This window comes from Ambystoma mexicanum, chromosome 11, assembly GCF_040938575.1.
Source record: "Ambystoma mexicanum isolate Mex_15411 chromosome 11, UKY_AmexF1_1, whole genome shotgun sequence".
In the NCBI taxonomy this organism is placed as follows: Eukaryota; Metazoa; Chordata; class Amphibia; order Caudata; family Ambystomatidae; genus Ambystoma; species Ambystoma mexicanum.
In genome coordinates, this window is record NC_090934.1 from 1,265,685,835 (window position 1) to 1,265,707,143 (window position 21,309).

Here is a 21,309-nt window from a genome sequence, read left to right on the forward strand (position 1 = left end):
ATAAAAAAACAAGGAGGAGGAAAAATACAATTAATAAACACAATCAAAATTGAAATCATGTAGAAAATAGCAATACATAGAGAGGATGACTTAGCATAAAGCATATACAAAATCAGACCATAGTCAATTAAGTCTTATAGAACGAGAGAGGGGTCACTATTGTAGGAGAGCGACCCTGCTACAGGTTATTGCCATAGGCAAAGACAAGTGCTATAATTTGGGGCAGGGTCATCATCCAAAGTGAGTAATGAGGTCTTTACGGCTATTAGCATGTAGTTTTGCAAATAAAAAGGAACATAGTTGTATTTTGGGAGGGAAATTAGCACACATAACTAATCAAATTTAATAAATATGGAACTCGTAACAATATAGGTTAAAATGTATGTGTTTCATTGCAGTGTGTTCGTTTTGGGAATTGACTGGCACATTCTCCTGTCTTTACCCAGCTTAAGATAATTTTGTGTGTGTTGCTTGTCAGTTTGTTGCTCAACTCACAATGTTTGAAATGATGGCTATGCTAGAGATTATAGACTGGATGTAAAGCATTCTGATTGGCTGAGAGGAGGCCTGTAATTGATACTGTTTGCTAATTAAAGTAAATAGACCCAGTCCGAGGGCAGTACTGACACTATCGGCCCTGAAGGCTGATTTGAATGCCCAATGGCAGAGATGGAATTGAACATGTATTGTACGTCCATAACGCCAGTATGGCCTGAGGGTCTATAATGCTAATATGACCCTCGTTTCTGTTGATATTATGTCTTTCACCCCTGCTGTGGGTGGCTGTTTCAGCCACCTACCTGATTGGCAAATGATACTTCCCCGGGTGCGAATATAGTATACATGCATATTGAAGTTGTTAGTACATAAATCCGCCTGGATGGTTTCGGGTATTTGGCTGCCAGTTGTCTCTGTGCTGCTGGTAGCCATGGAATGCAGGGTTCTGAACAGTCTGTGAGCTCTGCAAACCAATCTGCAACTATGCATCAGTATAGAGTAATTCATATGGTTCAATGAATCAAATATTTCTCTTTCTCTTTCAATGAATCAAATATTTTCATAAATTACTCTCTCAAAATGAATCAAATATTTCTCTCTCTCGACACGTGTTTCCCCATTGTTACTCTCAATGGTTCTTCAGGAGAGGAAGTTTTAGTACTAAAAAGAAAAGAAAAGAGGCCAAATTCTTTTTTAGTAATGCTTTGGAATTTTTTACCCAAATAATAATTGTATTAATTTCTACAAAGACTCACCGTTCTGATTTTCTGATTGTTAACATATATCCTGTTTGTTTTTCCCCAAAAATTTTTTTTTATAATGTTCATCGGGCTATTTAGCTTAATTTAGTCTGTAGAATATGGATCCAGGTTTAGGCTGTAAAAGGGAGAATGGGGGAAGAAGACACCAAGGTAATTGCTTCTTGTTTTCAGTCTATAAAGAGCGAAAAGCATGGTCTTTGAGAAAGGTTCTAATCAGATTTAAAGCAGGGAGGGTACAGGCTTCTCATTTACTTACCTTATTTCCTTGGTATTCTTGATGATATTTTGTGGTCCTGTGCCGTGATAAGCACCCAAATGTAAGGATGTCTAACTGAAACTGATTCTGGCTATTTATTGCCGCGATCGTGACGTGATGACGTCATCACGCCACGCCCACGTGATTCCGTGTAGCGCGATGACGTCATCACGCACGTATTCGTAACCCGGCGGCCATTTTAAAATAGGTTAAGGTACGTTCAAAGAAAAAAAAAAAAGCTAAATTGTGTTGTTTCTTAGCAACACGCCAGTTTTATTTAGCGTTTGCTGAGAAAAGCCCAGAACGTTCATTTTAAGGAGCCATTTGTTAAATAAATGATTAGAAATAATCTTGCTGCGCCCTCATAATTTAGTGCGACACAATTACGTAGATGCGCACAAATTCTTCAAACGGCAGTCATTTAAGAGATAAATTGAAATGTGACAATTTCATTCTAACTGAGTAATTAGAATTCTAGATCATATAAAACAAAGACAGATTGGTTAAAGAATAAAAATACAGAATAAGCAATATGGTAATTTAAAGCCAATTAAACATTTCCGTGTCACAATTTAAACCAGTAATACATGTGTCCATTCTGCAGATCCATCTGCATTCCCTTTTTCTTAGTTGGTCTTCCTTATCTCCTCCTCTTGGTGAAAGAGTAACTTTCTCCAGACCAAAGATTTTTAGTTTAGAAATATCGAAATCAGGATGATTCATAATGACATGTACTGAGATAGGGGATCTCAAATCTTTATTTCTGATAGCTCTAATATGTTCAAATATCCTTATTTTCAATTTTCTGATAGTACTCCCAATGTATAACTTCTTGCAAATACATTCTATTCCATAAATGACAAAAGTTGAGTTGCAGTTTATCATTTGATTTATGTGATTTATTTCACCATTTGGTAATGTGATTACTTTCATCCCTGGTTTTATGTACGAGCATAGTTTACAGTGACCACATTTGAAGGTACCTTTGTTTTCCATACAAAAAAAGGATTTTGTTTCATTGGATAATGGACCCATAAAGCTTGGGCTGATCTTATTTTTGATTGTTGGTGCTTTTCTAAAGCAAATGTTAGGATAGTCATCCAGGCGTTTTTGTAGACTGGAGTCTGTCATAAGGATGTTCCAATGCTTTCTGAGTATTTTTTTGATCCGGCAAGATTTTGTGCTGAAGGTGGTTATGAATGGAGTTTTAGGGATTGTCTTTGTTGATTTTGGTTTATCTTCCAATAGAGAATCTCTAGAAACCAATTCCGCTTTGATAATTGCTTTTTTGATGGTTTTCATTCCATACCCTCTCTGTAGAAATTTTTGATGAATATGACAAAGATTTTCTTGAAAGGTGGAAGTAGTGCTGCAATTTCTTTTGATTCTCAGTATTTCTCCATATGGAATACTGTGAATGGTATGTTTGGGATGATAGGATGTTGCATGAAGAAGACTGTTCCCAGCTGTAGGTTTTGTGAATAGTTTAGTTTGTATTTGTGAATCTTCGACAAAAAGTTCAAGGTCCAAATATTCAATATTTGCGGCACTGGCTGATTTGGTAAATGACAAGTTGAAGGAATTTTTGTTGAGATAATTGACATATATGTCCAGATCTTGTAAGTTGCCTTCCCAAATTATTAGGATGTCGTCTATGAATCGTCCCCAAAATCTTATATTTTGTTCAAAGTATTGATGTTTCCAAGCATGTTGTAGTTCAAAGAAACCCATGAAAAGATTTGCATAAGAAGGGGCAAATTTTGACCCCATAGCTGTTCCTTGAAGTTGTTTATAGATATTGCTGTTAAAGATGAAAATGTTATTGTGCAAACAGAAGTGTAGCATTTCAATTATCATTTTGTTTTGTTCAAGAAATGAGACAGATCGGGTTTTGAGAAAAAACATTGTACTTTCCAAACCTTTTTGATGCTGGATACTTGTATATAGTTGAACTACATCCAATGTAACAAAGTAGTAGTTAGGTTCCCATGGTATTAGGTTAAGTTGCTGGATGATATGTTTTGAATCTTTGACATATGAGGCTAAATTTGCTGCCAATGGTTGTAGATGTGAATCAATATATTGTGAAATACTTTCTGTTATTGAGCCAATGCCATTTATGATAGGTCGAAGTGGTGGAAAATCTTTGTAGCTTTTATGGATTTTTGGTAGAAAATATATTGTAGCCATAATTGAGTTTTTGCTGATTAAGCTTTGAAATTCCTTGTCACCTAGAAGGCCGAGTTCATGCCAGATTTTTATTTTTTCATTCCACAAAGTTTCTAGAGTAGGGATTGGGTTATTATTCATCTTCTCATAGCATTCTTTCACATTTAGTTGTTTAAGTCCTTCTCTTATATAGTCAATTCTATTAAAGAGGACAATTTTGCCCCCTTTATCTGCAGCTTTAATTATGATTGATTTGTCGTTAGATAAGTTTGTAATTGCCTGTTTTTCTTCTTTTGTTAAGTTGTAACTTGTCTTGATTTGTTTATTGTTTAAGTAGTCTTTCCGTAGATTGTTACTGACTGTTTTATGAAATACATCTATGACATTTTCTGAAGATAGAATTGGTATAAATGTTGATTTTGGTTTTATACTAGTTTCTTCCATTAAGTCTGTTTGTATATCCTGTTCCTCTAAGAAAGTTTCTTGGGTATAGTTTTCTCCTTCTTCAATGTTTAATAAGTCCACTGTATCTTCGACCATTTTGACAGTAAGTTCAGACGGTGTGCTCATTTGATGAATAGGTTTTTTAAAGGTTGTTTCTTCAAAGTATTTTTTCAATTTTAATTTTCTGCAAAATTTGTACAGATCAAGTTGTTGCTGGAAATAATCTCCTTTATATGTCGGACTGAACGAAAGCCCTTTGCTTAGAGCTGTGGTGAGTGCTGATGTAATTTCATATTTTGATAAATTTATGATTAGGTTCATCTTCTCCTCCCTTGTCTTTGTGCTCTTGTTTCTACACCTTGATTTCTTTCTTCTGTTTTTTCTTCCTCCTCGACTGCCTCTATGATGTTTGAATGGGAGATATTTAGAGATCCAAGTTGTTTTGGTGCTCCACGAAATAAGGGTTTGTTTATTCGTGAATTGGTCCTGTGTCTTTTCAATTCCTCCAAAAAAGGACATGTTTTATTAGAGTTTTGCTGTTTCTCGTTGGAGGTAGCTGATATGGGGATAGGTGCTGACACTGGTATGTCTTTTTCACTCGATGTTTCTACATCAGAGGTAGAGGGAGTGGAGAGGTTATCTTTAGGCGATGTTTTCCTTTTATAGGGTTGTTTTTGTATTCCACTGTCATATTTTCTTTGAAAAGTAAAGATTCTATTATTAATGTAATCATTTTCGTCTCTGATGAAGGTTCTTTGTTTCTTGAGCTTTAGTTCTTTTTCGTAATTTCCCAAAAAATCGTCTAAGATCTGATAGTTTTTAAATGTAATCTCTGGACATTGAGCTTGTTTAATTGTTTCTTTTATTTCTTCTATGTTCTTCATTATTCTTTCATGAGTCAATGCTGCTTGGTTTATAAGCCGTATCATCATTTCCTTTGAAGTATTGTGTAATAAATCTACCCAATCATTAAGTGCTGATATGTCTTCGTCTTCAAAAGACGGAAAAATACAAATCCTGAGTCCTCTAGGAATTCTATTGACCTCCAAATACATTTTTAAGGTTTTGATTTCCCACCATTTATTTAGTTCTTGCTTACTTAGATTTTCTCAATGTTCAAAGAGATGCTTAAGTGAGTTTTTGTTTGGTTGTTTTGAGGCAGAAGAGCTGGTTTGTCCATGTCTTAGAAAAAGTTCATTTGCTTGCGTTTCTCTTAGGTTAAATGCTTCTTCCATATTGTTTGGAAATTTGTGGTTAAAGCGTCTGCCAGGAGCCTTCTTTTATACTTTGTAGAGAAAACAATCAATCTTAACAGCCTTTGGTAAAGAGGTGGTTCCTTGGCGACTGCTTATTATCTTTGTGAAGGGATGGGTTTAGAAAGTTTTAAAGGGTTATCTGCATGAGAACTTCCCAATTCTGCGTGGCTGCTACACAGATATTACATTGAAAAAAGAAGAAAAGAGTTTGGGAAGATGAACTCAAATGCGCTAACCCCTTTAAATGAATATATACAGGCGAGTCTTAACAGTCTTGTAGATTTTATTAGTGTTTATTCACACTAATAATTTTTATTTTCCTTTTATGATTTCAAAAAAACATTCCAGATAAAGCTGCACATCAGTATAGAGTAATTCATATGGTTCAATGAATCAAATATTTCTCTTTCTCTTTCAATGAATCAAATATTTTCATAAATTACTCTCTCAAAATGAATCAAATATTTCTCTCTCTCGACACGTGTTTCCCCATTGTTACTCTCAATGGTTCTTCAGGAGAGGAAGTTTTAGTACTAAAAAGAAAAGAAAAGAGGCCAAATTCTTTTTTAGTAATGCTTTGGAATTTTTTACCCAAATAATAATTGTATTAATTTCTACAAAGACTCACCGTTCTGATTTTCTGATTGTTAACATATATCCTGTTTGTTTTTCCCCCAAAAATTTTTTTTATAATGTTCATCGGGCTATTTAGCTTAATTTAGTCTGTAGAATATGGATCCAGGTTTAGGCTGTAAAAGGGAGAATGGGGGAAGAAGACACCAAGGTAATTGCTTCTTGTTTTCAGTCTATAAAGAGCGAAAAGCATGGTCTTTGAGAAAGGTTCTAATCAGATTTAAAGCAGGGAGGGTACAGGCTTCTCATTTACTTACCTTATTTCCTTGGTATTCTTGATGATATTTTGTGGTCCTGTGCCGTGATAAGCACCCAAATGTAAGGATGTCTAACTGAAATCATAAAAGGAAAATAAAAATTATTAGTGTGAATAAACACTAATAAAATCTACAAGACTGTTAAGACTCGCCTGTATATATTCATTTAAAGGGGTTAGCGCATTTGAGTTCATCTTCCCAAACTCTTTTCTTCTTTTTTCAATGTAATATCTGTGTAGCAGCCACGCAGAATTGGGAAGTTCTCATGCAGATAACCCTTTAAAACTTTCTAAACCCATCCCTTCACAAAGATAATAAGCAGTCGCCAAAGAACCACCTCTTTACCAAAGGCTGTTAAGATTGATTGTTTTCTCTACAATCTGCAACTATACTAATGGTTAATACCTCGTTCCAAGGGCTGGAACGGGGGTAAAGGCCCGGCAGCCCGAGTTATAGGCCCCAGCAAAGCGAGGGCCTATAACGAGGGCACTGGGACGTTACCCCCCTGTTCCAGCCCTTGGAATGGGGTGTTAACGCTGTTAGCACCCCGGGTTACCAAAGTGGCAACCCAGTACGCATCCCGTGGAATTAATGAAAATACTTTTCAAAGATAGGCACCATGGTCATAGAAGAGGGGCTCTGTACAGAGCCCCTCTTCTATGACCATGGCGGCTGGAGAAGCAGGGACGGTGCGGCGGCGGTTTGGGCCAACGCCACAAGCAGGAAAGTGGGGCAGGGGAGTGAGATTGGGATTTTATTTTTTTATTTTTAAAAAAAAGGTAGGGTAGGTGGAAGATTGCTCTCCACAGCCGGGGAGGCAGCCTGCGGGTTCCATGGAATGCAGGCTGAGATTGGCAGTTTCAATCTGTGTTTCATGAAATCTGATTGGTTGCTCCCTCCGCCTTGGGTGATAATCGTCAGTATAGCCTACAGATTGCCCAATAAGAATGAGCATTCCAAGAGTTATGACTTTCACCCCCACTGAGGGTGGCATCAATGGCTGGTAACAGCCCACCAGCCCGAGCCAAGGTAGGAATTTGTTATGTGCTGCTGCCAATTTTTTTTCTCTGGATATTTTCACAAACAAAAAAAAGAAATGAAACAAAGAGGCCTGCCGCCATAGGAAATAGGGACTACGTCCCTTTTCTATTACTATGGTAGCAGTTAGGAGACGGGAGGAGCACCAGGACTGGAGCAAAAATCTCCGGTCTGGCAGGTAAGTAAGCATGGAGGGATGTGGTGGGTTAGGGGTTTGGATTGTTTTGGGTGGGAGGGGAGGCAACAGGGACTCTATCCCTATTGCCTCCCCACTTTAAAACATTTATTTTAAAATGCCGCTACCGGGTGAAGTGCCTCTGGTGACTGGAACAGCGGACAGAGAATGCGTATGTTCCAGCCACCTGACTGGCTGACCACCTTTCCCCGGCTGCGAATATTAGATATGGCACAACATAGGAGAAAACTGTAGGAGAAAAATAGGTTTTCAGGAAATGGCAGGATGGCTGAGAAATCTGAAATCAGATGGAGTCTCATTCCTTAATAAAGGCCATTAAGGGAGCGGTCGGAGTTATATCATAGCCTTCTCAAATCACATAATTGTACGTTGATGAAACCTTTTGCTGCATGTCAAAACTGAGCTCCCTGGGGATATTGACAAGGCCAAGTAAGCTGGTAATTGCATTTGTAGATCTTCGAATTGACCTATCAAATTGATCCAGGCTTCTAAGGGAGCCATTTAATATGAAAAAGTATATTTGCAATGTGAGCAAATTCTGAGCCTTTTTTCAGCCATGCAGCCATATGTTCGACTGCTTGCAGAAATTGGAGTTTCGGTTTCTCTGCGTATGATGTTGAGAGCGATAGAATACAGTGAGGCGTGCTGGAACCTGTAATGTTAGGGTGTCAAAGAAACTAGGTGAAGAATTGGAGAGAATGTGTGCTGTCCTGTTTTTGTGGCAAGTAAACAAATGTAAGATCAGCTCTTGTTGCGCTGTTTCGACAACCCTATCTGCAACCATTGCACCCATTCAATCTAGATGGAATTAGTGTTTGAACCACTGTTCTGACGTCAGCTCATAACAGATGTAACCATAATGTACATGCAATATCCATTTTATTGACGCATGGTGTGAAGTAAAGAGCCTGGTGTAGGATAAATGTTACAGATTTGGAGTAGAGACCAAAGATGGGGTTATCATATTTGGGGGCAAGACGAAAAGCCCATACCATAGAGTTGACTGAAAAGGCAGAGGGGCAAACAAAAGGAATGTTGTTTGCATGGGATTCCGTTTAAGGAAGTTACTTTACATCACATTGCAATGATATCAAGGCAGCCCTTGGTTTTGGATGTCTCTCAAACATTACTCGTTGAGAGGGAAATGTATACATTGGTAAATAGATGGATGGAGTTGCCTGCTCCCTCGACCAGGCTCCCCAAGTGCTTCACGAAAACAATGAATATCATTGGCAACTAGATAATGGTCTGGGTCAAGCAAGAACACACACAGGCAAAGGGGTCACAACAGTAATTGTTGAGCACAAGTACTTTATGCCAACCCTGTTTCGCATTTCTTTAAGTGGAACAGCAACAGTTTGAACTGCTGTTGTCCCACTTGCATTTCTATCCCTTCCAGGGCCGGTTACTGTGAAATGCACTCTCAGCACCTATGTGGGTGCTGGGGACCATTGGTATCATGGAAATGTATGCAAGGGGTAGAGTTTATCTTTTGCGTTGCAGTCCATCCCCACTGAAATGTGCAGGGTTTGCGGCTCAGTCACATCTTATCCCTCCCCCAACACTTCGTTGGTAGCTCATCTCATCACACGTTCTTACTCTCTCTGAACCACAGGTAAATGACTGCTCTGGCCCATTACTTTTCCACCTTACACTTGAGGTTTTCTGAAATCTCACAAAACTGTGGGCCAGTAAAGAAGGAGGTGGTTTGAGCCTTACATACCAGGATTTCTCTCTCCTTCAATCCTCATCTCTCCCTCATTCAACTCGTTTGAATTCCTCCTTGAGAAATGTTCCTCATCCAAACTCCACACCCTGGTTACCATCCTTATTGCCCACCAAGGAGAGACCCCAATTTCACAAAAGATTTTCCGGGCTTTGCAAATCAACTTTAAAAGACCATTTTCACCAGAGGCTTCAATATCTGGATCCATATTGGGAGAGCAGTTTCTGGTAATCGCCAGTTGTTGACTGGTCCTACCGACATCGCTGATGGCCCTCTTGTGTACTATTTACTCTGAAACCAGCATTATGTCAGAAAGAACAAACACTGGGAAAAACCAAGTCTGTATCAAAATCGAACCATACAATTAGATTCACTGCGCGCAATTTATTGAATAACAGGAAACATAGCCAAAGAATTCTTTAAGATAGTTGCTAACGACAAAGCTCCTTCATGCATCATCCCCCTTTCATGCCTTCCCTTTTGTTGGTGTTCTGCAAGTTTCCTTCCTTACTGTCAAAATCTACAAAGGTCAAGGACACTGTCCCTTTCAACGTTCCCAAAGGTGATTTGCCATTAGATACTCCTCCACCATTCCCTCCATTTTCATTACTTCCCTCATCTATGGAATGCATCCTCCCTATAATTCTATCCACCAACTCTCACAGCTCCCTTTCTGACTTCCTTTCACATTTCTTAAAAGAAATGGGTACTTCAGTTGCACCAATCATCTGTCACCAGTTTCGGTTTTTCTTAGTCCATTTTGCTATATAACCTGAAGTTCGCATGCATTAAACAGAAACTGAGGAAACATGCTTGACCGCAAGAAAACAGGGAATCACCTTCCAGTTGCCTCTTTCCCTTTCAAAGTGAAAGTCATATAATCTTTGCCAGCCCACCAGCTTCATGCCCACCTGCATACCAACTATGCACTTGATCCTTTACAGCCTGTCTTTCAAGCGTACCACAGATCTGAAACAGCCATTGTGTCAGTGGGAGATGACCTTCGCTGAAATATTGACTCAAGCGGAAGTGCACTATTTGTCATCCTTGATCTTTCTGTGCTTTTGACCGCCTTGACCACCCAATCCTCCTGAGCCACCATTCTTGAGTTGCCCCCATATAACAAATGGGGGTACTCTGTTTCAAACCCTTTCTGATTCAAACCCTTCCTCTACAACACAACATCTTGGTTATGCCAACGTCCTTCCACCACCCCTACTGTTCTGCCCACTTGCAGAGTTTCCCATGGTTCGATCCTCTCACCCACACATTTCAACATTTGAATGCGCCTCTTAAGCAACCTCCTGAGCCCATCTGACCTTTGATACCGCGCCTAAATCGACAACTCTACATTGGACTACCAGAAACTGCTCTACCAATATTAACGGCATGGCATCAACAGTAAGTCTGATCCAAACTTTGATGAAAGTGAACATGCTCTTCTTGCATATCACCAAAACTGTATTCCTGACCACTGGCCTTCTTAATACCATCCTCAACCTTTGTTCCAATTATCACAACTCTGTCATCCAGAAACATGACAATTTCAAATCTTCTAAGGCCAAGAGCTGTAATGTGGTTACCAGACATTTGGTCGAAAAAAAATGGTCGACAGGACAATTGGTCGAAACCATTTGGTCGAAAACCAAATGGTCGAATATTTTATTTTTATTTTTACTTTTACTTTTTTTTGGGGGGTTTTTGTCCACCATCCCCTTTTTTTCTAAAAAAACCTTTTTCCCTAAACGAAAACCTAAAATATATATATAAATAAATAAAAAATTCGACATTTGGTTTTCGACCAAATTCCGTCGACCATTTGTCTTTCGACCAAATGTCTTTCGACCAAATGTCCGGACACCCTGTAATGTGACCCCTCCCTCTCCTACAAAGCAAACATTAACACCGCCCTCTCCACATGCTACTAGAGTATGAAGCCATTCCTCACACTCACACATCTTCACTCTGTAATTCAAGCCCTTTTATCCTCAAATTGGTCTATTATTTATTTACGATTTAAATGGCCCATAAAATGTTTTGAACATAAACTCCCATGATTGATAGCTACCATCGACAGTGCCGAAGGGTAATGGGAGCTGTAGATCAATAGATCAAAACATCTGGCGGGCCACATAATGGATAACCATGATCTTGTGCAATGCCGGGTTTACCTTCTGCTCTACTGAATAGGATGGAAATCCTTCAGAATTGAGTCAGGCAGTTGCTCACTGAAGTCATTCATCATAATCGCATCTGCGCTACACTGTCATCTCTTCACTGGCTTCCAATGAGAGAAAGACACAAATTCAGTGACTTGACATTAGTACACACATCCCTTCATAGCAACGATTCCTTCTACCTTCCAACATGTTTCAATGCCGCAAACCTCATGGCCCTTCTCTTTGCCTTTCAAGGTGGTTTCTCCTTCTTTAAAACCCACTTGTAAGGTTCATAGAAAATTTGCAGTCTGAGGAACTCCATCCTGAAATGATCTACCACAGGATATACTCAACATACCCAACTCCACGAATTCCGGTGCATCTGCAACGTAGGGCTTCTCACCCAAGCATGTGCCTAGTTCAGCTGTTCTGCTTCTACCACGTCTAGTTTGGTTGCCTAGAGGCTTAATTACAGGTAGCAGAACCTTACAAAACATGAACAATTGAATAAAGCCCTAAGATCTAGCATCTTGAACACACCATCAGACCCCTGGAGTGTAACTGTCCTGGTACTACACCATGGACAAAAACACAGTTGTTAGATCTGCAGCAGAAATTAATGTGTGATTGTGCCTGAGAAGCAGCATTTCTTTCCACGAGTTCCCGGGACCATGAAGTGCGAGCTTACTGATAGGCTGGAAATTAGTAATTTCATGTCTGTCAAAAGGAAGATTTTCATTTACTACAGTATTTGCTCTGCCGTTAATGCACCCGGGAGAAAATCTGTAAGCAGGGGGATGAGTAAGAACAGTCATATTTGATCAATTACCTCTGGAATCCTTTGATGATGGTAGGTTAGATTTAATGGTCATCGCCATTTATTTTTTTACTTCGGCCACCACTGTTTAATGATCAGAGATAATACGTTTGGCAAAGATTGAGCAGGAAGGAAGGAATCTGACTAAATGTGGAGGCTTACTGGCAATAGTGTATCTTCACAATTATTGCGGCCAGGCAACATTTTAAGAATTATCATTGGCCGAGCACTAGGCAAAGAAGCAAGAAGATTAGGACAGTGTTTTCAAATGTCGAGTCATTTTAATTTGATTTTACAACCCGAGGCGTTTGGCTAAATAAATCCTTTTTTATATACTCTTCTGAGGTCAGTTCATTGAACATGTAGACCCTGAGGGATTTTTTTTTTAAGCCAAGCCTTTTCAAACTCTTTAGAGATCTTTTAAACACTGAGAGGAACAAGAAACTGAAATATTTGCATCTGTTTTCTTTTAAGTCTCCTGTCACTAAGGTGCTGAGTTGCGCTGTTAAGGAGGGCAATGCTAAGCCAATCTTTTCTGTAAGACACACAAACGTTTATTCTTTCAACCCCATATACAAGTGTTTCTATAGGTCTGTTTTTTGCAGAATTAGTTTGCTTTGAAGTGTAGCAGAAAAACGTTGGATCTGAAGTATTTAACAAGTATGGGCTGGAAAATTAATATATTCAAAAATGTCCATAAAAGTTTAAGACACTGGACAGCTCACGGAGATGTTGTCAGTTGATTTGCCCAATTAATTATTACAGCACGTTAAAATAGAAAAATAATATTTAACTTTGAAAATATAACTTATTTGGTCACTTGTTCAAAAAAGTACGAACAAAATTGAAGGTAGTAAAGAAGATTAAATGAGAATTATTTGTGACAGCATGTAAATAAAACAGGCAGGGATGTGCAAACGTACAAATAATATATTCTCATAGCACAATGCAAAAGGTTTCTAACAAAACGTAACATAACACTATATCTTGCACATCATATTTTATTTTTGTGCAAATGTTGGGCCCCCAGCAAATTCATAAAATATCTACTCTCAAGAACTGTGGATCTTAACCATATTGCATTTTGGAAGGAGCCTCTGTTTCAGTGCAAAGGTCAGTTTTTGTAGACAGGTTCAGGCTCTATGAAACAGTACGTTGGTTTATCAGACAACAATGTATTGTGGGGTATTTGCAAACCCAGTGAAAATAAATGTGACTTTAAAAGTCGGTTGCTTAATAAGTGCCAAGGACGAGTATGCTCGTCCTTTTTGCATAGACTTGCATAATAGCCTGGCAGTTAAGGGGTTAACAAACAAGACTAATTGTTCTATAGCTGCTGCCTTGTTTCCTCCGGGCTTCCTGCACCTGTCTTTTTTTCTCTACAAACGCGGTGCTACCTCCGGGTCTGGGTGTTACATAAATGTAGTAAATAAAAATTAAAAAGAAATAAGTATTTCATAATATTCAAAATAGAAAGGAGTTTGAAGGGGAAAGTCTCACTTACTGGCCTAAACATGCACTAATAAGCGCTTGTCATTGCCTTGCGACACCTTGTGATGCCTGGGAACACCACACCTTTCTTGGCTGCCTCTCTCTTGAGGCAGCAGGATTCTATCTCAGAAAGTGTGTCCCTGTCACTGCATGTGCACTAAAAGTTCCCATCCTCGAATCGAGCCATACAGCTACGCGACAGGGACTCAAGGGGGAGGAGAAAGGCAGAGCTACGGGAGTGGGGGAAAAAGGCTGACAGGCCTGTCACCTGCACTGCCCAAACTCTTGAAGCCAGTGGGCAGGGGTTTTCAAATTCTTCTTGTAATTCTACTCAATATATGCACTAAGAACCCTGGATACCTAGGGGTACTTAATTGTCCAATACACACAAATCAGTCAGCTCTCACATCGCCTGTCTGCTTCCTATGAGATTTGAAGAAAAACCCACTCTTTGATTTAGACTTTGATAGTGGGGCAATGAATTAACTAAACCAATCTACAAATCCCAACCAGTGCCCCCACAAAGCCACTAGGCCATCTCTAACGATCATCTCATTTGCTAACTCTATGTCCCCATTAACCGCCCATATGTCCAGTACAACTACTGCAGAGAAAATAAAATAAAAAACGGATATTTCCCACTGTCATTTCACGTTATGTCCCTTTTATGTGATATATGAGGAAGCCACTCCATGACCTCTAGCCTTGAGCATTCAAGCCCAGGCCAGTGATGCACGGGTGTGTTTCAGCATCATAACCTGAAGAAGGACAATTAATTGACAAATCGAAATAGAACCAAGTCAATGAACGGAGGGCATCCTTTTCAGCCTAATGGTGGTAAAACTCTAATTCTGCTGGCTTGGAGCAAACACCTACTAATCCAAATAGTTGACAAACCCTTACTCTTTGCTGTTCACCCTCCTCAGAGCGTTTCAATGGTACACCACCGCCACAAGTTTAGAATCTAAGGGGCTGTGCATTTTGGACATACACGTAAAAGAAAATGTAATTTATTTTGTATATCGCTCTTCGTGTCAGAAAGCAGACCGCAGGACCAGGATTCGAACCTGTGATGCCTTGCCCTGTTTTGCTTCAAAGACAAACCTATTGCCCCAGAGTTATCCTCTAAGCTATATCAATTCGCCATATGATTTTCGTTGCTGAGCAGATGCTCCAAAGCTCATGTGGAGACATCACTCCTTTTCAGGGAAGGAGATCACATTAACATAAATTCATGTTTAGATCAGCACTTGAAATGGACCTAGGAAGGAGTTGCTTCAAGTATTAGGAATTTCCTCAAATTGCTGAATGCCATGAATTTCTCATAGTGGTGATCACGCGAGTGGCTCAAATTATGAATTTCATGAATTCATCATGCCTCAAATCCCCTGAATGTTTTGTTTCTCAAATGTCTCTGATTCTTGGTTGTTATGAAGTCCTTATATTAGTGCTAAGATGAATTCCTCATGTTACTGCATATCACAATTCCCTCATTTGTATCCCACGTAGGAATTCCTGTGAGTGTTCAATTTCACGAAATCCCCATGTTAGTGCGTGCCCAAGTGTGGGCATGTTGATGCACAGAGTAGTCAGGTTTTCGGGATACCCATGATGCCTATGAATGGGATACATTTATATTTATTGAATTGAATACAGATTGTTTGAATATTATTTTGATCATTCTACAAATCCAACCAGATTGTACTATTCAGTGGGCTCACAAGCAGAGTCCTATTACAGTATATCGCAAATTCCTCATATGAGGAATGGATTGGAATTTTGGATATTTGTATTGCCCTATATTAGCGCTCATCATTAAATCCTTATGTTATTGCTTTTAAGGACTTCCTAATTGTATTGCATAACTCTAATTACTGTAATTTTACTTGTCTTGAATTGCTCATTGTGTTGCCTATCACTGCCAAGGCCGCGGGGCAGCACAACCGATTTGGTCGCAGCCGCAATATTCACCTCGCCACTACTCAATGTGCACTGCTGCCCGGGTCTATTGCGATCCTTCATTTGTGGCCCTCCCTCTCTTGGCCTGCATCCAGGACCTGATTGACCTTCTTCGTCTACACTCTATGCTGATGCTCAACTCTCTCTACAATCATCCCAACCTCTGCAGCATACTCTCATGGTTGCTACTGACCCATCTAGATGGTCTGCACTTGACTAACTTTTCTTCTGTACTCAATTGCTGTTTCTTCTCTTCCTAAGTGCCTCTGCAGCTGCATCTTCCTATCTGCCAACTCTGTCTGGTTTTTAGCTGCACTACTCACGTGCAGGAAAGCGTAGCTGCCCTTTTTTCACTGCAGCCAATGTAATGAGTGTCATCTGTTACTCGTGATTTACCATTGCTTTCCTGTCCTCCCTGAAACATCACACTGGATGTGTTTCATGCTGCATTTCTATATGTGTGTTTGAATTTTAAATCTAAGTGTTTTTTAATCTGTACTGCTCGTGTAGAAATGCTACACTCTTCTTGCCTTTTTTGAAACCAACATCTGTGAATGTAAATCTGTTTCCCTCACTACAGTCCTATAAGCACATGTTTCATCTCTGCCTGCTTGGATGCTAGGCCATCTAGTGGGTTATATTGTGCACTATGCAGCTCTCTGTCTCTCTCCCTCCCCTGTGTCATCCCTCTTTCTCCATCCCCCACCTCCCCTATGGTGCTCTCTATCTACCCTTTCTGTTCTAACTGCTATTCTATCTCCTATCCTCCTTCTCTTTCTATGCCTGGGAGGAAAAAGTTCAAGAAGCATCTCCTGATCTCCAACCCTGGTCTGCCCATCGCTGAAACCTTTTTTGATGCTTCCTCCAGGCAGACTATTACTGACATTCTCTTTGTCGTTCTCTCTCCCCAGCTATGGACTCGCTATGTGGTTTCTGTCCTCTCCCCTTTCTCTTCTTCACCCATTAAGGGTGGCACTATATGTGAAGTGCTCTTGACACACTTCTCACCATGCAGGTGCATCATCAATGTCCATTCCAATGGCACTATCATGGCCCAGGGCTCTCAGACCAATCTCCTTCTCGACAGGGATCTTCCGTCTCTCATTAACTTCCTCCCTTCTCCTGTCACTCCTCCTTCTTCCACACACCATGCCTCCTTGCCCCCCCACCTCCTCAGTGGTGGTACCTTGTCCCTGTACCCCTCCGCAAAAAAACTTTAAAGGGGACAACCAGCCTCACTTAGCTACCCTCAATTCTCATTCTGCTGTCAAACACTCCTGTGACATCTGTCACCGCCTTGAAGACTTTGACCTTGACGTCCTCACTCTTATTGAGACATGGTTCAATGCCAGCTCTGCCACTGCTTTTGACACTCTTCTTGCTGAGAGCTACAAGATCCTCTCCGAGTTCAGACCTAACCGACCTGGAGGCAGAATGGCCCTTGTCTTCCCTGAATGAATCCCTGCCTCTATCACACCCATCCAATCCTACTCCTCCTTTGAATTTCTTGACTGCAAACTTATCATCTCTCCTACCCTGTTGATCACTCTCGCTACTATGTACAGGATCCCTGGGCCAGTCTCCCTCTTCCTATCGGAGTGGGGCAACCATTCTTCTTCTCTCCTGACTTCTACCCCTAAGCTTCTCCTTCACAGAGAGTTCAATATCCATTTTAACTCCCCTGATGCGGCTTTACCTTTCCACAACCTCTGCTACTCTTTCTCCCTCATCATTCTTCCCTCTGATCTGACTCACTCAGCCAGGCACACTCTGGATGCGCTCGTCTCAGCTGACCTCTTTCTCTCTAACTCTCTCAGTACACCTCTCTCTTGGTCTGATAATTCTCTCCTGTCCCCCCATCTGGAGCGCCTGGGCTCCCCGGCTAAACCTCTACCCGCACTGGCAGCCTCCTTCTCTGTCATCCAATGGATGAAGCGAGTGTCAATAGCTGCCTTTGCCGCCTCTTTTATTCCCCCTTCCGCCCCTGCTAGTGACTCTCACTCTGACTCAGTCCTTGCTAACTTTCACTACATACTCTCCATCTGAACCAAGGAGCGGGCACATATTCAAGCCACCGTCTCTGGAGCCACCAACAACAGGGCTGAACTCTTCAAAATCTATAAGGAACTTGCCAATCCTAGTGCAGTTTCTACTTCTCCTCATCCTTCCCAGGCCCTCTGCACGGCTTTGGCTTCCCACTTCACAACCAAAACTCATGACATCCTGACCTCACTCTCCTCTACTCCCCTGCCTCTTCTGCCTTCACCTAGACCTCCCTTGTTCCCTATCTCTCTATCCCTCCTACTCTCCTCCTCAGTGCTTCATTTGTGGGGGTGGTTGCCGGTGGCCAACACCGGCACTCTTTTTTGGGCACCGGAACTCATGCTGGGCCAGCGCACGTGCAATTGCTTTATTTGTTCATCCACTTCGCTTTGATTCAATTATAAATCATTAGGATTTGTCATTCTGATCTTGATCTCTCTCGTGCTTGCAGGTTGCAGGCCATGGCTGGCTGGGCTTGGGAGGGGCCAGCAATAGCAATGAACAACAAAATGTTACAAACAACAGCCAATGAAAACTACCATTATGTTGTTACTATGCAGTATTTGAAACATTCTGTATAGTAATACAGAATGTGCAGTTTTCATTGGCTGTTCTTCTGAGCCAGTGAAATTACATGGTGATGTGTTGTTGTTGCCACAGGAGGCAGTGCGGCGCCACCTTCATTTCACAAGTTACTGTGTCGAGGCATGGCGTCGTCGGTCCTGACTTGTGAGAGACAGTGCCTGCCCTGCGTGGTGTGGCCTAGTTGCTTCCTGGGGCCCCCTCTGCCTGCTTTTTCATTTGTGCGGGTGCCAGTGTGCGCACCCAGCCCGCCCCACCCTGAGGCCCCGACAGGAGACCAAGTCCCAGCCGGCAAAGCAGGGAAGTCACTTGCTGTTGCGTGCGGTGCAGCCTGAGCCTGTCACAGTCAAGTGATCAGGCAAGGCTCAGGTCGGGGCCCGGGTGGCGGCACAGTCCCCTCGTGGTGTCCTGACTGCCCAGGAGTCAGGACCCCACCAGGGGCCCATCTGCGCCCGGGCTTCTGTCTGTGTGACCTGTGTGCAGTGTGCTGCTGACTGCAGTCAGTGCTAGGCCCAGGCCAATTTCTGTAACATGGGGCTGCCGGCTGCCGCAGACTGAGTCGGATGACTCTGCCGCAGGCGGCCGGGCCCGTGGATTGTGCCCAAAAGTACATTTAAATTTTTTTCTTTGAAAATCTGGCCTTCCGTGGGGCCGGTGGCTGGGGCCCCGCTTCACGGAAGGTAGGTTTTAAAAGAGTAGCGGCTGTGGCCCATCACTTCCAAAGTGATGGGCCCCAGCCGCCCAAATATACGTTTTTTCTTTTAAAATCTTACCTTCCGTAGGGCCGCTGCGCCGGGCAGCTATTTTTGTCATCATCAGGCTCAGCATTGCCGTGGCGGTGGCGGCCCCACGAAGGTAGCCTATGTGATTGAGGCAAGGCAGGGCAAGGCCCAGGACAGGGCGGGGCACGGTCGGCAGCGTGGTCCCACTAGTCTGTCACAAAAGGAATGAAATGTCGTTTGCAACTTTGGCCACTTTTTCATTGGTGCCGAGCCCGACTCGAGACAATTGTATGCCCCAGTCCGACCCTGGATAGCATTCATCTAAGGGAAACATGAACTGTGAATTTTTGCCTGGGTGTTTCAGTTCTTCCTTTTAATGTTATTGGCCTCATTAGTTCACAAACGAGCTTCAGCGAGGGGACCCGGTCCGGAACGGTGTAAGTATTGGGCCGAAACCGAACGGCTGCACTTCGCGAAAAAAGCCCATGCAAAGACTAACTTCTGAAATACCATTTCAGGCAAAGATACACACATGGAAACTAGATGGGGATAAACATGGTGCACGTGCCCACTAATCTGTTGTCATAAATAAAAGCACTAGTTGGGTATTCGTGTATAATTCTTAACCGTCTTTTCCTGTAATTTTTTTTAACATAATTCCAGCGCATGTTTTCTATCCTGATGTGTGGTTTATACACCAGATGTGGCCCCTTAACCTGGGTGCAATACGCTCCGAGCATGTGCTCTGAATGAGAGCACATGCAATCCTCAGATAGGAATCCTCAGATAGAGGTGGGTGTCTGTTACACCCTGCAGTTTAGTGAAGTATGTCAAGAACATGTCAGTGGGAAGGAGATATCCGAATATGCATTCTCCTCTGGCTCGCTGGAAAGAGGCCCTAAAGCAGAAGTAGCACAGGCCGTTGATTTCAAAACAGTGGGCCTCATTACACATTATCCGGTAAAATCCGGCCATTACCGGATGGCGCTATTAACGTGTCTGGCTTGGCATGATGCCGCTAATTGCTTGGCATTACGAGTACGCGGTCACGAGCACAGCGCCATGCTGGTAAAGACCCTACCACCATGCCGCAAAAGACCCCAAAAAGTCCCTTACCGGCATCGACGAAAGCGCTGATAGCACTTCCGACCTCCTGCTACATGTAAATAGCGGTCACCGCTAATAGCGGTGACCGCTATTAGCGATCACCGCTATTAGCGGTAACTGTAAAATTGCGGAACCGGAAATAGCGTCATCGCACAGGAACGGGAAAGAGCACGGCGGCCATCTTTAAAAACACAATCCATTGCCATCCTCAGCACCCACGACCTGTTTCCACACGACTCCAACACCAAATCATCCCGGATACCCTGACGATGCAAGGCAGGGCAAGGCCCAGGACAGGGCGGGGCACGGTCGGCAGCGTGGTCCCACTAGTCTGTCACAAAAGGAATGAAACATGAAAGGCCATCAAGAAAGGCGCGGATCGGCAGCGCAAAGAAAAATTCAACAGCGAGGAGCTGATCATGTTAACCGAGACCCTTGCCGCAAATGCCATTGTTGTATTCACCAATGACATGCGGCGTGAGACCCTCGTGAAGAAAAAGGCCATCTGGGCAGAGGTGGCCCACAAAGTCAGTGCAGTGGGCACCACCACCCGCACTGTCAAGGACTGCAGAAAGCGGTGGGACGATCTACGGCTCCGGGTCCGCAGCATACTGGCTGCAAATCGCAACCTGGCCATGGCCACAGGAGGTGGCGCTGATTCACCAATCAAACTCCGGGAGTGGGAGGAGACCTGCGCCAGCACAATTGGCGTGGAATCCATCGAGGGAGTCGGAGACATGGAGCGTGGTGCGCCACTTCATCAGATGGAGGTGAGTGTACACATTAAACAATGCTCTGTGAAAGGTGAGGGCCCCCCCAAATCTGAGTCCAGAATCAGCCCATGGATCCAGCCACAAACATACATGCACACAACCCTGCCAATGTGAGTGTCACACCCCAACACACACACATGCACGCATCACCACATACACGTGCAACACAGACCCATTCAGGCATGACCCACCCGACATCCCCATTACCGGATTCCCAACTAAAGAGGTCCCAATGCATAGAGCAGTATGACGTAATCATTCTGCATAAGGCACGTAGAACCATCACCGATGATATTCCCTATTTTTGTCCCCCACAAGATCACAGACAGACAGTGATGAACAGGGCACTGTGACACATGCTCCCCTAGCCAAGAAAAAGGCCAGGACACAGGAGACAGGGGACACCGCCACCACCTCAAGGG

The 21,309-nt window shown here is 42.3% G+C and overlaps 1 protein-coding gene across 2 annotated transcripts in view; it reads left to right on the plus strand.

Annotated features, from left to right (window-relative positions):
- The window catches only part of LOC138504310 (dual oxidase 1-like), a 1,064,761-nt gene that overhangs the window by 343,016 nt on the left and 700,436 nt on the right, over positions 1-21,309 (plus strand). The gene's annotated exons all lie outside the window — the stretch shown is intronic.